Raw genomic sequence first — 18,852 nt, 5'->3', positions numbered from 1 at the left:
AACTCTTTGAAGGTGTAGGATCATATCCCTTAGAAGATGTATAAAAGGCCCTAACACATACCTTATATGCACATTTTCATTGTTTGAACCTCAAAGAGTCTATTCTTGTAGTCAAATCTTAAAAAACGCCAATAGTTAATGTAATCCATGTTGTGTTCATTTTCCACTACTTGGTATTTGTGAGCAAGGGTTAAAATGTTGCAATTTTATCATTGAAATGTCAACAATAATTTGGTATATCGATGCTCCCTTATATGAAAAATGGAGGAGGAATTAGGTGAAGCAATCAATTGAGAATTAATTGTCGATTTATTAGTAAAAATTTGGGAAATTTGATAAATCATTGATTTTTCCTTTAACAACCCTATTACAATATTAGCACATTGTTAAAAACCTTTTAAAACCTAAAAGCAAGTGTGTAGGCTTGAACTTAAGCTCATGGTAGGGAAAAATGACACTAGAGCCTCTATGATAACTTTTCCCTTCTTAAAAAGATGCAAATAATATAATTAAGATGATTTTGTGATATATGCATGCGCAAAATTAAATATTAAAATAAATTTAATTATATTATTTGAAAATTTTATTAATTAATTGTTAAAAATATAGAATAATTGCAATAATCTTATTAATGAGTTATATATATATATATATATATATATATATATATATATATATATATATATATATATATTGTAGATTAATTAAATATAAGAGAACCATAAACTTGTAAAAAGAATTATAAACAATTTTAAATAAAAAAACTAATATTACTTATATATCATTTTTTTTTTATATCTTTGGATATATCTAAATTAATTAAATCATCCATTAGTATTAAATATGTTTTTAAGTTTTATATATCATTATCAAACTTGTTTTATCATTTCTTGAAGTTTTTCTTAATAGTTTTATGACTTTTGATCAATTTTTGTTTCTAAAGTATTTTTTCGGATTTTTGTTCAATATTTCCTAATATTTTCATAAAATCCAACCACCATTATTTCCAATTTTATATATATATATATATATTTTGATTTTTGTTTATGAGCTCCATCATGCTTACCATCCGTTGGGTACCATAGAGGCAATTGAGGAATTTGCGCTCCATTTGATCCTAATTGTAAATGCATTTAGACTTAATATCTATCCAATTAAAAGCATTCCCTTGGAAGGAATGATGAATTGCTCGATTGTTATAAGTTTTGATAAATGTATTTGTTTTAGGTTGTTAAGATTTTGGTTTTGGAGGTCAATAACTCAAAAACATAAATAGGTTATCGATTCTCTTACTATAAAGTTTAGGGTATATGAGTATACTTTATGAAGGTCCATTGTATTGTGTTCCAATGGTGTTGATTATCATGTTTTAGAGTTGTTGGACAAATAGTAAGACCAATAAGGCAAATTCAATTGTTTGCTTTCCAACTTGTACCAACATAGATGTATATGTTGTATCACCCAACTACTTTATGTACTTGGAGGTGAGTGAGTCTTTCACTTGACTCAGCTACATTTGATGTTGCAACCTTATTATTAAGGAAGACAATTAGCAATTTTTTGTGATGACATGAGTCATCTTAGTTAGTTATGTTAGGTTTTAAGCCTTATATAGTGAGACATGATGCAACATGTGTAATGTAATGTATGATTCTTATTCAATCATTAGTATCATGTGCATTGATAGTTTCTTTATCTTCATCATTTTTATGGATATTTAGCTCAATTGGTTTATATTGTACACATACTGGATGTAAGTAGATATATAGAAGACATAATTATGGATTCCTTATTGATTGATACTATTGTTCACAATACTTCATGAACTTAGGTAGTTTAGTATTGTTGCAGTGTGCTACCTCCTATGTAGGCAAGGTAACTTGTATTGGTTATTACTGTGGTTCTTTAAGGTAATAGGCCAATGCATATGGTTATATATTGAACAAGACCTACGAAGAATATATCTACTGCTATTTGAATGACTTGTGCTCTCCTAGCTACTATCTTGTAGGAGTTTTTAACCTTGAAGGATACTTAGGCTAATGTATGGGTTAGCGATGACTTTGAGTCACATATGAGCAAGACCCCACATAAAGGTTATATATTTTTATGATCTTGAGCGATTATTGATTCAACATGTAGTTTGTGTATGCCTAAGATGCATCATGATATATATCTTGCTAGAGATAGTATATTCCCTTTTAGAAATTCTAAGATGCATGATAAGGTAAATCCCTAATCAAAGTAATTCCATTTCATTAGTGGAATTGATGTTTTATCCTTTTAAAATATGGTAACATCGGTTGATCATGGAAAAAGTGAATTTGTAACTCAAAGATAAAGATGTAATTTATTGGTGGATAGCGAATATCAATTCATGGGAAACAAATACAAGGATTAGTAGTTTGTGGGACAATTATTAGCTTCATGTAAGTAGATTTGATTAGTATAGTACAATCAATTGACTTTAGTGGAGTGATCGATTGACTATGATATTATGTTTGATTAATTTCATAGGAGCCACAATTAGATGTTCCATTGGTCCTCAATCAAGCTACCTTCATATGTGTATTTATTTGTTTGCAAAATTTATGACTTTGTGGAACTTAATATGGAGATTGAATTTGTTTTCTAATATGGTGGGGCATTTTGGTCTTTTCCTCCTTAGTATATAAAGGGGCATGGAAATATCGAAGTAGGTGATTCCTCTCATTTTTCACCTCCTGTAAATTGGAAACCAAAACAAGAGAATTTTTTTCCCGTTCCAAAAGTGAGTCTAGCTCAAATCTTACAAAGCATCATCACCCACTTGATGATACACTACGGTAAGATTGAGTGAAAGATCATGGGTATTAGAGTTATAGATTGTTCTATATTGAATACAAGGAACAAGGAATTTAGGTTTGTGAAACCTAGGTAATGATCTTATTCCTCTCGATTATTTTGTCGTAAAAAAATGTCAAAGTATAAATTTTCTATTACCTATCCTATATGTTTACCATTGCAAAAGTTGGGCAAAAGGTTGAAATCCAACAGTGGTATCAAAGCAATTTGTCTAATGTCTGGTTCAAATACAAGCTAACCTTTGTTTTGCAGCTTTTGGTATCCCAGAGTTCAACCAAAATGTATGGTTTTAAGTTACGGGTTGATTTTGTTTTTCGATGTGTCAAGTTCATAAGAATTATTTTTGTTTTCGATTTTTCGAATAGGCTGTATAAGGCTCTATTAAGCTAATTTTAATTTTCCTAATTTTGTTGTAATTTGAAATTTTGTTCTTAAATTGTAAGGAAAATCCATCCGAGAAAACAATGATGGAAAATTTAGAATGAGTGCCGATTTTTTTTTCGACAGAAAATTGGTTGCAGAATAATTTCTTAGAATGTTGTTTCATAGTTGCTTTTGAGCATTGATATATTTCCATGTTGGAAATGAATTTTTTGGTGATTGAAAATCTTGAAAATTTGGCTCGCCAAAAATTTTCTTGTTGGATTGTTTATGATGTTTCATGTTGAATTATTGATAGTTCATATGGTGGTTTCCATGGGCATTATTATGAAATTGATGGTTTAATGCAAAACTTGAATGAGGATTTAAATGGTCTAGTTTTGGGTTAAAAGTATAATTGAAATGGGAAGAAATTTGTCAATATACAAGCATGGCTATTGGTGGAGCTAAATGGGGAGTTTCAAGCATGAGATTTATGACTTTAATTAGTAAGCTCATACTGGAAATGAAGTTTTTGGCGTTTTAAAATCTTGAAAATTTGGCTTGCCAAAAATTTTCTTGTTGGATTGTTTATGATGTTTCATGTTGAATTATTGGTGGGTCATATGGTGGTTTCCATGGGCATTATTATGAAATTGATGGTTTAATGCAAAACTTGAATGAAGATTTAAATGGTCTGGTTTTGGGTTAAAAGTATAATTGAAATGGGAAAAAATTTGTCAGTATACAAGCATGGCTATTTGTGGAGCTAAATGGGGAGTTTCAAGCATGAGATTTATGACTTTAATTAGTAAGCTCATTTTGGAAATTGGTGGAGTACAACATCAGCTCTTCCAAGCATGTGAATAATTCACTTGCTTGCTTTTAAGCAATTCTAAAATCAAACGGCTTATTATTATTGTTTGTTTGTATGTTATTAATTTTATAATACAAGTTTAATGTAATTAATTTTTTTGCATAAAATTATAGAATTAGAAAAATCCTTGATATTTTGGAAATGCAAAATAAATGTTAATTAGGAAATTTAAACTTGGTAAAATTAAGATTATAATTGTCCAAAAAATTGTGCATAAAATTTTCAAATGCAAAATTAGGATAATTAAGGAATTTTAATTTGTAGATCTTAGTTAATTAATTATCCAAGATTTAAATTGCATTTTTTTTTATAAAAAAAAGGCAAAAATGCAATTTAATGGTTATTTAAATTTCAATGCATAAAAAGAATTGAAATCAATTTTGGATATGCATAAAATTTTGGAAAATGATTAATTATTTAACTCTAATTATATTATGGAAATAATTTTGAACAATAAAGTTGAATTTGAAAACTATTTTAGAAATTTCAAATTGGAGCACTTCAACTATCAAGTTGGTAGTATCTTTACTACAATCTAGCCAATTGACTTGATTAGGATGGTACAATTGCTTAAAGCATTCTCTTCCATTTATTTCATGTGGCCAAATATATGATATGTTAGTTTCATCTTATAATTTATCATAGATGGTGAGATTGATCAGATAAGTGCTCTACCCAATTGTATGGATCTACGCTTGTCCAACATAGGATAGAAAATTCTTATGAAATTGGGATACCATAGCAATTAATTTATAAAATATTTAAAATTACTAAATAATTAATGCATATTAATTCATTTGTCGTTTTGAGTATTCATTATTATTAGTGCACATTTAATTTACATTTGTTATTGATAATCATGTCTTTCATTTTAATTACAATCATTCTCACCCAAAACAAATTAATTGGACCAAACTATGTTGGTTGGAGGAGGTATTTAATTATAGTCATTTTCATCGCACAACTCTTTTGGATAACTTAAGAGTATCCACCAATTGCTCCTTGTGAATCATCCACACAGGATGGAAAAGAAGCATACTAGAACTGGAAAAATGATGATCGACGAGATGATAAGGTGTTACATCCTCAGGTCACTCTACCATGTGGTACAACAACATCAATCATTTTCTACTACATATGATTTCCTTTATAACATGCAAGAGATGTTCATTGACAAGGGTCTATCTACTAGACAAGCAACCTTAAGGTTTATAATGAACACAAGGATGTTTGAAAGAACCTTTGTTGGATAGCATATGATCAAGATGATCAGTCTTTTTAATGAGATGAAGATCTTTGTAGCAGAGATTGATGGTGAAACTAAGATTGAAATGATACTTGAGACCTTACTAACATCCTTTTGTCAATTTAAGTTGATGAAGGAATTATAAATGTTTGAGGGGATTCTTAGGACTCATAAGTCAATTAATGTAGTTTAAGAAAACTCTTCCAAATCTTCGAAAATAAAGAGGAAGAATTCTAACTCTAATCTTAGTAATTCATCTAAATCCAAACAAGGAAAGAATAAGGGTAGAAAGGTGATCAGGAAGAAACCTACAAGGAAGTGTTTCTTTTGTGGCAAAAAGGGCCACTAGAAAAATGAATGCCTTGAGTTCCACAAAAATAAGAAATGTAATCACTCACTTTTAGTTATTAAGTCTTGCTTAGTGGCAAATTTCACTAGCTATTGGTGGATAGATTCTAAAGCCATTTATGTAATTCTTTATAAAACGGGCTTCAGGTTTGCAAATGACTCGATGATGGAGAGATGTTTATGACTCTTGCCTTTTCTACTCAGATAATTGTTCATGTTATGGGAACAATTAAACTACCAATTTGAGGAATAATAATCTAAAACTCTATGATTGTTTATATGCGTTGAAGTCTATAAAGAATTTAATTTTAATCTCTAGTCAATATAAAATGAATTATCTAGTTTCTTTTAATGATACTTCCATTGTTCTAAGAAAGAATAATATGTTCATTTGTAATGGCACATCGTTGAACAATTTGTACTATATCATTGCAATATTAAAAGAAAACATGGACTAACTTGTCATAGATAATGGGTCGACATTCATGAAAGCAAAAAAAATGTTGATGAAGAAGTTTAACATATATTGGACTTTGTCTGTTGTGCATTGCATCCCATAATGTTTAAAGATATCAATAAAAAAGTCATGTGTTATAGAAGTAATAACCAATGCCCGCAAGATAACCAACTTCATTTACAACCATAGTTGGTTACTTGCACAAATGAAAAAGTTATGTAGTGAAGACATTGTTTGACCTGGAGTTACGAGGTTTGCCACCAATTATATTGCTTTTAACAACCTTCCAAAAAAAATGGTTGATTTGAAGAAATTGTTTACAAGTGATGAATTGGCACAACATAAGCTTAGTTAGACAAAAATCGGACAAGAAGTGGAGAAATTAATGTTCGACCATCCGTATTAGAACAAAATGGCAAAAGTACTTTTATTATATGAGTCGCTATACATGGTGCTTTGACTTGTGGATTTAAAAGTTGTTTCTACAATGCCCTTTATGTACGAGCTTATGCAAGTGATAAAAAATAACCTTATTCGTCTACATGTTAGAGAATGGATGTTCCAAATAATCAAAGATCGTTGGGAAAAAACACTATAACATTCACTTCATGTAGTAGGTAATTAAGTACAATTCATTTCCATAAGTTATTAGTCTTGATTTATATAATTTTCTCTTACAAAATACTAACTCTACTTAATTTGTTATAACATACTTATTAATTCCTAGGTTTCAATATAGGCGTGAAGTTGGTAGCGATCTTAAGTTACTTCAAGTGGTCCATGAGGCTTTTGCTAAATTAAACCCAACAACTAAAGTGTTTTGTCAATTTGGAAATGAGGTAAACTAAAAACTATTTTATTACCCAATCTAATCAAATAATAATTTCATTCATCAATTTCTCTCAACATTTACTAAAAATATGATATTGATATAGTGAATACATAACTTCTACTTTTTCGAGATGTGAATAGATGATTCGGTGATCGAGCGGTGGTTGTAACAAAGTCAACCATGGTTTCAAATGAGTATAGTCTATTTCTTAATAGAAAACTATATTGATTATCATTGTTATAAATTTACAACATAAGTATTTATATAATTATGAATTTGGTTGCAACTGAATAGTGGTTCATTTATAGAAACCATACACCTACATTGAAGAAGTTGGTCATCAAAGTTCTTTCACAATTTCCATTATCTTTTACCTATGAGAGAAATCGGAGTACATTTGCTCTCATCCACACGAAGCAACGAAATCATTCGGCTTGCCTCTGACTGCAACAATTAGTTTTTTTTTTTTGGTATTGCTATAACATAAAACTTAAGGTATGCAATATAAAAACAGAAATGATGAAGTTGCTGAGAAAGATTACCTTGATTTCCTTGACATTTCAGCTAAGGTAAGTGAAGTAAATGATAATCAATTGTTCTAATAGGTCAGACCTCTACACTTAGATGATGACGTTTGAAATCTTGATCCACGAATTATCATTCATACTCGAGAATTTGGTCTTGTTATTGAACAAGTGTTGTTTGAAGAAGTTCATAATAAGAGTTTTAGCAAATACATTGAGTATTCATTTAAGGGGACATTGAATTCCCAACCTTTGTTTGACTTCACAAACGTTGGGCAAAGTAGTAGACCTAGCGTTGTTGGTACTTCTGTTTTTGGTTACTATGGTTCATGAGGTGGAACTGATGATGGATGTGATAATAAAGGAAGTAATGGAGGAGCCATTGGGCAACAACAACAATGTTAATATCGAATGAGCCCATTCACTTATGAAGATGATTTCACGCATTGCATACAAAATGAAAACCATAACTCTAGAAAAACTAGTCTAGGCATAGGAGCAATTAGGAAGTCATACAAATGAAATAATGGACAATGACATCATTTAACTAGGAGTTATTTTCACCTAGTTTTAAGTCTGAGTATAGGGATTAAATTTATTGACTCATTGAATGAGGCTAACGTTTACCCTCCTTATGTGATGAGTTATGGTAAATGTTCTCAAAATTATGTGATGGGCTCCAAGTTCAATCGATGAAGAGTATGATATGTCCAATTATTCTCTTTTTACACAAATATCATACCATGTTCCATATTAGATGCAAGGAGGACTTGACACGAGCACATGGGTGAATCCTAAGTGTTTCATCCATGTAGAAGCGATGGGTAGGACTCAAGTGATCTATGCATGGCATATTCAGAATTTTAATCAATACTATCGAGACTTAGTGAGTTGGTACCAATATTGTCTTCAACAACAAGATAGGATTCCTTCATCTACCAATTCCATTGAACCACATCGGTCATCATTTTGGTACAAAAGGGTCATTACAATTTAATATGTATAAATTATTGATATTTAATAAAATCAAATCTTTCATGTAGCTTCATGAGTGTACACTTACAAAATTTACATTTCTTATGGACTGACACAATATATATATATATATATATATATATATATATATATATATATATATATATCATTTTTTCAACAAACAACTTTAAAATATCTATTATACTTTTAATTTCATTTTTAAGAGTTTTTTTTTTTTTACATTTCCATTAGTTTTGTGGGCTTTATAGGGTTTGTTTCCGATTCTTCAATTGGGTTGTATAAGCCTCTATTGAGCTAATTTTAATTTTCCTAGTTCCATTGTAATTTGTCAGTCTACAAGCATGGCTACTAGCGGAATTAAATGGGGAGTTTCAGGCATGAGATTTATGACCAAAATTGACAACCTCGTTTTGGAAATTAGTGGAGTACAAGTACAACAATAGGTCTCTTCCAAACATGTGAATGCACTCCACTTGCTTCCATTGTATGTGGACCGACCATGGGCTACAGCTTTAAAATCAAACTACTTATTATTAATATTTGTTTGCATGCTATTAATTTTATAATACACGTGCCTCTTATTTTTAAATGCTTGGTTGCATGCATTAATTAAATAATAATTTAAAATCTATCCCAGAAAAATATTTTGATGCATAATTGAGAATCTTGAATGATTTTGATGATGCATGAAATGCTAGGATAATACAAGTTTAATGTAATTAATTTTTTTGCATAAAATTATAGGATTAAAAAAATCCTTGATAATTTTGGAAATGCGAAATACATATTAATTAGGATATTTAAACTTGATAAAATTAAGATTTAATTGTCCAAAAATTTGTGCATAAAATTTTCATAGATTTTAAAAATGCAAAATTGGGATAATTAAGGAATTTTGATTTGTAGATCTTAGTTAATTAATGTTCCAAGATTTAAATTTCATAATTAAAAAAAAAGGTAAAAAAAATGCAATTTGATGGGTAGTTATAAAATTAAATGAGTGAAATTAATTATTTAAATTTTAATGCATAAAAAAATTGAAATAAATTAAGGATATATGTAAAATTTTAGAAAATAATTGATTGATTAATTCTTATTAAATTATGGAAATAATTATGAAAAGTAAAGCCAATTTTGAATACTATTTTGAAAATTTCATTTCAAATTAGATTAGTAAAGATAAGAAAGTCCAAGTCACTTTTTTTTTTTTTCCAAAATATGGAAAGTGGATTTTTCTTTAAGTACTGACCGGTCCTATTTGGCAAGCTTTCCATAAAAGGGAATTTGGTACTTTCTGTAATTAGAAAGTTTTAAGAGAAAATTAATATTTGATGAGAAATAAAATTTTTGTAAATGAGTTGGAAACTCTCATTATTTTTCAAAACCTCAAGTGAGAGAGGGTCTCAACAAATTCACGGTCTCCTACTACCAAGTTCAATTTGGTGATAGGTACAAGCTTCCTAAAGATTGGTGTGTTTATGGTGTCATAGATTTTGAACTTCCTTTATGGATAAAATACATAAGTTTGTAGGGAAGAGTGGCCGATCCTACAATGGAACTTTTTTACTCAATAACATTGATATCAATGGTAATAGTTGTACACTTGACTTGATTAGGATAGTATAATTGCCTTAAAGTACTTCCTTTTTCATTCTTTTCAAGTGGCCAAATATATGGTATGTTAATCTCATCTTATGATTGATCATAGATGATGAGATTGATTAGATATGTGTTCTACCTGATTGTAAGAATCTATGCCCGCCTAAAATGGGATAGAAAGTTCTTATGAAACTGGGATACTATAGTAATTAATTTTCTAGTTTTATAGAGTACTATAAAATATTTAAAATTATTGAAGAATTAATGCATATTAATTGGTTTGTTGGTTTGAGCATTATCATTAGTGTACATTTTATTTACGTTTGATATAGCTAATCATGTCTTTTAGTCCACGAGGAATTTAATAATAGTCCTTACCATCAAGCAACTCTTTTGGATAACTCGAGCTTCCACCAATTGGTCCTTCTGAATCCTTCACATAGGATGAAAAGGAAACATATTAGAAGTGGAAAAAGAATGATGAGATAATGAGGTGTTACATCCTAGGTCGCTTGACAATATGCTACAACAACATCAATCCTTTTATTTTGCATATGATTTCCTTTCCAAGCTATAAGAGATGTTTGGTGACAAGGGTAGATCTACTAGACAAGCAATCCTAAGGTTGATAATGAACACAAGGATGTCTAAAGGAACCTTTGTTAATGATCAAGATGATCAATATCTTTAATGAGATGGAGATCCTTGGATTAGTCTCTTTAATGAGACCTTACCAACATCCTTTAGTTAGTTTAATTTGAACTATACAATGAATTTAATGATCTTATCATTACCAAATGTGATGAAGGAATAACAAATGGTTGAGGGGATTCTTAAGAATCATAAGTCAGTTAATGTAGTTTCAAAAATCCCTTTAATGGAACAATTAGACTAGCTACTAGTTAGAGGGAATAATATTCAGGAACTCTAGGATTGCTTATATGTGTCGGAGTCTAGAAAGAATTTAATTTCAATCCATAGTCTATGTAAAATGAACTATTCACTTTCTTTTAATGATATTTCCATTGTTCTAAGAAAGAATAAGATGTTTATTTGTACTGGAAAATCGTTTGACAATTTTTACTATATTATTGCAACTTTTATGGAAACTAACCAAGTTGAGAATACATTGACTCGTAAAAGAAAACAACCTACCACTAATCAGAAAAACGTTTGGCACCTAAGGTTGGGTCATATAATCTTGAGTAGGATTCCATGATTGTTGAGTTCAAGTCCATTAGAAACATTGGTTCTTGAAGCGTTGCCATTATGTGAATCCTGCATTAAAGGTAAAATGATGAGGCGACCTTTTAAATCTAAAGAACATAGAGCATTTGAATGTCTGGAGTTAGTGCACACCGATGTGTGTGGACCTTTCAATGTCTGTGCATGTGAATGATATGAGTATTTCATTACATTTACTTATGATTACTCTAGGTATGGATATGTTTACGTAATGGTTAGGAAATTTGATGCCTTTGATAAATTCAAAGAATTTAAGGTGGAATAAGAAAAGTATTTTGTCAAGGCACTTCGATTTGATCAAGGTGATGAATACATATATGGTGAATTTGATTATTTCCTTAGGGAGCATGAGATTATATCCCAATTAAGTGCTCATGGAACTACACAACAAAATGGAATAGTAGAAAGCAAAAATTGAACTTTCATAGACATAGTGAGATTAATGATGAGTTTTTCAACATTACGAGCCTTTTTCTAGGGTTATGCTTTAGAAATAAGGATCTACATTTTGAACCTAGTCACATCTAAGTTAGTGCCTACTACTCTTTTAAAGATTTGGAGTGGTCATAAATCTAGTTTACACCATATCTAGATAGGGGGTGCAGTGCCCAACACATGTGTTGAATCTAGATCTAGTGTTTGTCTATTTGTAGGTTAGTTGAAGGTGACAATAGGTTATTTATTTTATAGTCTAGTCAACCAAAAAGTATTTGTTAATAAGATGTTCATTAATAATAATAATAATAATAAATCTAAAAAGAATGAAATATTTACGAAAAGCAATCTAGTTATCAATTAATGTTGATGACATAACAAGTGAAAGAGACATTTTAAGGAATAATTAGATGAGTTATTAAAAAGTACATGTATTTCAAATTATTTTTAAATATATGAAGATAATACTAATTTAAAAATTTAGGATTCTTTTTTTCATATATTTTTATATTAGTGAGTCAAAACCCATTTTTCACTTTTATTTATAATTATAATTAATTAAATTAATTTAAAGACAAAATATGAGATAAAGACTTTTTTTTTAATCAATGTCTAATTTAATTTAAAATTATTTTTTTAATATCATATTGTGGACCCTGCATTTTCGCGTGCGTCCCCACTCGACGGGGAGTTCACTTTTTATTTGAAAAAAAGATTTATTGATTAGAAAATGACTTGGAGTTGCCACTTATTTATTTTTTTTTTTTAAAAAGGTAAACAAAATAAGAAGGAAAACCCTAAGTGTGACTCCTTATTTCAGAAAATGTGGTCTATGAAAAACCAAATCGGGTTTGGGAGTTAGGTTACTTATCGGGAAGGTATAGTAAAGTCCCAAAAGATGGGTCTCTACTAATAAAATGAAGCAAGTATAACAATTGATTGATTAAACATGGATACTGAATAGTGATCAAATGTGTGAAAGTAAGACATGCATGATAACAAATAAATTGATGTACACAATCAAGTACGAAGCGTACCTTAGTTTCAAGCTAAGCGCTATCATAAGAGATAAGGTTAGCGCACAAATACAGAATAATCTTATGCATGTCATAGAGTGAGGTAAGCCAATCAAGCATAGTAATCAATCAATCAATCAATGAGAAAACCACATATGTTGGGTCCCACCAAAACCCAATTGATCTTGCATGAATTAATCTCACAAATACCATTATCTTGGGATTATGAAAATTGTCTTCGTGCTTATTAAAACAGTGAAAAACGAGGAAAATAATTAAAAATCGAAGAAAATCACAAGATGCATGTCTGAATGAAAAATGGCAGCACGTTTATTAAAAAAATTAGATTTTGGTGAATCAGGATTCTGATGAAAAAAAGGAAAATAAAGAAAGAATAAAATAACAGTAATAATAACAATAATAATAATAATGGCAAACAAATAAATAAACAAATAAAATAAGTAAAATAATAAAATAAATAAATGAATAATTATGTGAAAGATGAATAAATAAAATAATTAAATTAGGCAAATACACAAATCAAATAAAGAATTTAAAAGATTTAAAACCACTTGAAAGACAAATTTTTGAAAATCAAGTTTTGTAACTAAATTGAAAATCGAAATTTTAAGAACAAAATTGGAAAATTGGAATTTTAGAAAAATAATTTGAAACTGGGAGCCATGTAAATTGGAACTTGGAAAAATTATTTGGGAATGAGATTTCTTAAAAATTAAATGCGAAAATTGGGATTTTGAAAAAGTATTTGAGAATGGAAATTTCTAAAAGAATAAGTTTGAAAATTGGAATTTTGGAAATTTTTTTAAAAATTAAAGTTAAGAAAATTAAATTTGAAAATTATTTGAAAGAAATTGAAATTCTGAAAATTAAATTTAAGAACGGGGATTTTAAAAATTAAATTCGGAATTTTGGAATTTTTTTTTGGAAAATTAAATTCAAAATTAGAGTCTTATAAAATTATTTCGAGAATTGAATTTTGAAGAATTAAATTATGAATTGGAGTTTTAGAAATTAGATTTCAAAATAAATAGATGAATAAATAAATAAAATAATAGTAATAATAAACAAATGCGAAAATTGAAATTTTGGAAATTAGAAATTAAATTGGGGAATTGAAATTTTGAAGAGTTATTTAAAGATAGAAATTTTAAAAATAAATAATAATAATAATAATAATAATAATAACAAAAATAATTATCATTAAATAAATGTGAAAATTGAAATTTTTTTGAAATTGGAAATTTAAATTCGAAAGTCGGAATTTTGAAAAATTGTTTAAAGATGGAATTTTAAAATAAATAAATAAGAAGAATAATAATAAAAACGAAAATAATAATTAAATAAATGAACGTGAATATTGAGATTTTTGAAATTGGAAATTTAAATTCGGAAGTCGAAAATTTGAAAAATTGTTTAAAGATGGAATTTTAAAATAAATAAATAAATAGAATAATAATAATAACGAAAATAATAATTAAATAAATGAACGTGAATATTGAGATTTTTGAAATTGGAAATTTATATTCGAAAGTCAGAATTTTGAAAAATTGAACTTTAATGTCAAAATATAAATGAATAAGTAACGAGTGGTGGTGATAGGTTGCATGCCCAGATGGCCATGCAACGTGTGGCCTAGGTGCAAAATGGTAGGTTTGGTTGGAAAATAAGTCAAAATGCTAGCTGCTAAACCATTTGCATCATGAGAGAATTGAACCCGTGGGGCCATTTTTATTGGAGAATAATAATAATATTTTTTTTGAAAAATTGTTTAAAGATGAAAATTTTAAAAATAAATAAATGAATAAATATAAATAAAAATAATAAAAGCGAAAATAATAATTAAATAAATGAACGTGAATATTGAGATTTTTGAAATTAGAAATTTAATTTGTAAATGGGAATTTTGAATAACTATTTTAAAATGGGAGTTTTAAAGATTAAATTTGAGGATCGAAATTTTGAAAAAATTATTTGAAAATAGAAATTTGAAAATTAAGTTTAAGAAAATGGAATTTTGAAGAATCATTGAGAATGAAATTTTTTGAAAATTAGATTTGAAAGAAATTGGAGTTTCAAAAATTTATTTGAAGGTTTGGGATTTTTTTTTAAAATTAAATTTAAGAATTGGAGTTGTGGGAATTAAATTTGAAAGAAATTGGAATTTTAAAAAATTATTTGAGAGTTGGAATTTTCGAAAATTAAATTTAAGAATTGGAATTTTGAAAATTAAGTGAATATTGAATTTTCAAAAATAGATAAATAAATAAAATAATAAAAAAAATAATAATGATTAAATGAATAAACGTGAAAATTGGAATTTCGGAAAATTATTCAAAAATGGAAAATTTAAAATTATTTGAGAATTGGAACTAAGAAAGACTATTATAAAATAAAAGTTTTGATATTATTTGATAAGTGGAATTATGAAAGGTATTTGAAAAACTGAGTTAAGAAAGTTATTAAAATATCCATAAACAAAAAAAAATCAAGTGTCCATTGGGACTGTGGGCCAAAATGACCACACTTAGTGGTGGGTCCAAGGTGTAGAAAGGCCTTCAAATAAAATTCATGGGCCTGGAGCATCATGGCAGCCCAAAACAAACAAAAGAATTGAATTGCAACTCATGCAACGTGCCTGCAAGCATGCAAATTTCATCTGTGGCTCCACCAAATGCCCCTGTATGTCATACAAGAAGATTACCCCAACCAAAATCATTCCATGTATTGCTAACACTCACAACCCACTCCATGTATTACCAGAGAGCACCACAAACCCATTTTTTTACATCACATACTACCACCTCCCTACTTAACCGCCATTCTCACTACTATGCACATGGAACTCGTTTCTTAGGTAAGTTTTTGGAGGCACCATAACTTTCTGTAGGTGAGGAAAACCCCCTATGTGTTGCATTTGGCACCCAAAATTCCTATTTCTAGCTGCAGTTTCGAGAAATACAATCTTCTCTTATCACCATACAACCTCGTTTTAGCATTATCTAGTGCATCAGACTCCATGCATGTGGGTAATAGAGTTAAACGGGTATGAAATGAATGATGGATGGGTGATGGAAATTAGTGAGGGAAGTGGGTGATGGGGGTATGGAAAGATGAAAAGATGTAGTGAGATGGGTAGAAATAGGTGGTTTGATGGGTATAGAAAATGGGTACATGGTGTAGAGAGATAAATGGTGGGTGATTACTACTCAAAAAGAGCATATTTTATATAATAATTCTCATGAGTTTCACATCTTTAAAGTAGCAATTTTGCCTAAAATACTCAATTAACATGTTGTTGCCCTTGCGAGAGTTACTAACAAGTTTTAGGAAGTTTTAGAGTTATTTCAAGGTATGATTTTGATAAATTGGTGACAAAAGAGATGAATCAAATTGAAGAAAACAAATAAAGTTGATGATGATCCAAATACATGATGAAAGAAGCAATGCAATCGGTTTGGATTGGGATTTGGAACTCAATTAAAGGTGGTAGAGGTGGATTAAAAATGAAAAAATGGGAGAGATTGCAAAGAGAAGTTAAAAAAGCATGTTTTTCAATTTCTCATGACCATGCGAAATATTCGCATAGTCATGTGAAACGCTACAGGAAGACAAAAATAATGCTGATGGATTCTCCACTTCGTACCATCGTGCGAAATTGTTGGGGCTCGTGCTAAAATGTATTTTCTTTAGATTCCTTGATGAAGAAGCCTCCGGAAGACCTCTTAGATGATGCCAAGTGTCCACTTGACCTTGGCCTATAAATAGAAACGGGATTGACTCATTGAAAGACTTTTTTTTACATTTTTCTAATTGTAGAACTTTTCATATTTTCTCTCTATAGAATTTTTTACTTTCCTTCATTTTCTCTCATTTTCTCACTAGCCAAATATGCCTTGTGAGACCAAATCTCCAAGCATGAGTGGCTAAATCTTGTTTTTCTCAGATGAGGGAGAATCTAGAGGCAAGATCTATGATGAATTAGAGAATTGAGCTTGAATTAAAAAAGTAATTTGATCCAATAGATTGATTAATTGAAATTTGAGGATTCTTCTCTTCAAATTGTCTTGGATGATTACTACAATGCAAGTTAGGTAGATTCATCAAATTCTTAATGCTAGATTTGATGAGATTGAATAGTTACATTGTGTGAATAATTGGAATATAATTTAAGATGAATTGAATATATGATTTGAATTGATCTCTTGGATTAGATTACCTAATTTGAAGAGAAATTAGATCTAAACCTAAAGCTAAATCAAAAATTGGTTTAGATGAAAATTTAGGTTTTCAATCTAACTTGATGAAAATTAGATCTTAACATCTATTCACCATAGAAATTGTTTTCTAGAAAATCCTAACTCCGAGAATTTCACCTCCTATTAATTTTATTCTCTTTTACACTTCATTTTTCTCTCAATTTGAATATATTGTTATTTTGGAATTTTATCATGCAATTTCAAGTCAATTTCATTCGATCACAATCATTTCATTCAAGCCTTAATTACCAAGAATAATTCATCATTGTGGACAATACCTAAAAAACCACTCTACTACAGTAGTTTGTACTAAAACTACTTTTTGATCGGGTACAAATTGCTATATAATAGTGAATTAGGTTATAAATTTTGTTTTGATATAATAAAAGGCAAAATCATGAGCGATCAGTGGGTATGGAGGATGGGAGGAATGAAGGATGGGTTTGATGTGGTGGGTATGGTGTGGAAATGAATGAAATATGGTGGGTATAGTGATAAGTTCAGTGAGTACGAAGGATGGAGGAATGAAAATGGAGGCGGCCATGTGCATGGGAGTGAGAATGAGTTTGCATGGATGAGGTGGTGAAACAAATGGCTGCAATGGGTGTGATTGATGGAGAAAATGGATATGGAAAATAAGGGATGTGGATGATAATGGATATAGCGGGTGATGGATTTTGCAAGAGTCTTGAGGGAGCCATGCACGGCCATACTCTTCGTGTTCAACTCCACAAGCCTCAAGAACAATCCTTCCGACTGATTAATTAATCAATCCACGTCCCATAATCGAGTGCATTAAAAAAACTAACAAGGAAGAACAAAGACCAGAACGGAGGAGAACAAAAAAAAAAAAACAAACAAACAATATATGAACTAAGAAAAAAAATAGACAACCAATATCTTCAAATAAAGCAAGATGAAACAGAGTTTCATTGAGTTCAAACAATACTAAAGGAACGGTGAATGAAACAATAAAAATAAGCATATGAACGAGCCAAAAATCATCAGAACTCCTGTGTAGCTTCTGTTATCCATAACAAAACAAACAAACGAAACTCCAAATAGCAAGAAGAGAATAGTGGTAGTGAAGATGAACAAGAAATACATGATAAACTTACCTGAGAGCTCATCTAAAACAGAGATTGCTCGACTTCCTAATGCTTAGCTCAACCTCTCACTTCTTCTCACCGGTTCCCTCTCCAGCTCCACCAAATTTTCTTCCTAACTCCCCTTAAACCTCTCTCGCTCCCATTTTAGCTTTTTGCCCCTCTTTTTTTTTGTCTTCTCTCGCAAGCCACTACCAACTTTTTTGCTCCCAATTCAACCAAGACGTCACCACCAGCTCCCCTACTTCAACTGTCATCCTATGAAGCTCTATGTTCCAGCCATCATTCCCCTCGTTCGGAGATGTCCCTCTCTCAACCACCACCATGGAAAGGTGGTGGTCCTTGCCACACGTCCATGCATTGAGCTTCGCGAAAGCTGTCCCCCACTCCAAATGGAAAGCTCTCCAACTCCTCCTAGGTGGCCATGAAACACCCTTTGATTTAAATTATAAAAACAGTAATAATAAATAAAAAAACTAGTACCACTTAGTTTTAAAAAGGAGGTCTACACATATGTTAAACATAATTTTTTATTTTATAAATATTATTATTTATATATAATATATTCACAATAATTATAATATTTTTAAATATTGAATTTAGTGGATAAAACTAATTAATTTTATAATACGTATATTCATAATAATTATAGCATCGAATGCAACACATTTTCTAATTTTTAACTAATAA

This window comes from Vitis vinifera, chromosome 5 (genome assembly GCF_030704535.1).
Source record: "Vitis vinifera cultivar Pinot Noir 40024 chromosome 5, ASM3070453v1".
Classification (NCBI taxonomy): Eukaryota; Viridiplantae; Streptophyta; class Magnoliopsida; order Vitales; family Vitaceae; genus Vitis; species Vitis vinifera.
Note: the sequence above shows the minus strand (reverse complement) of the source record.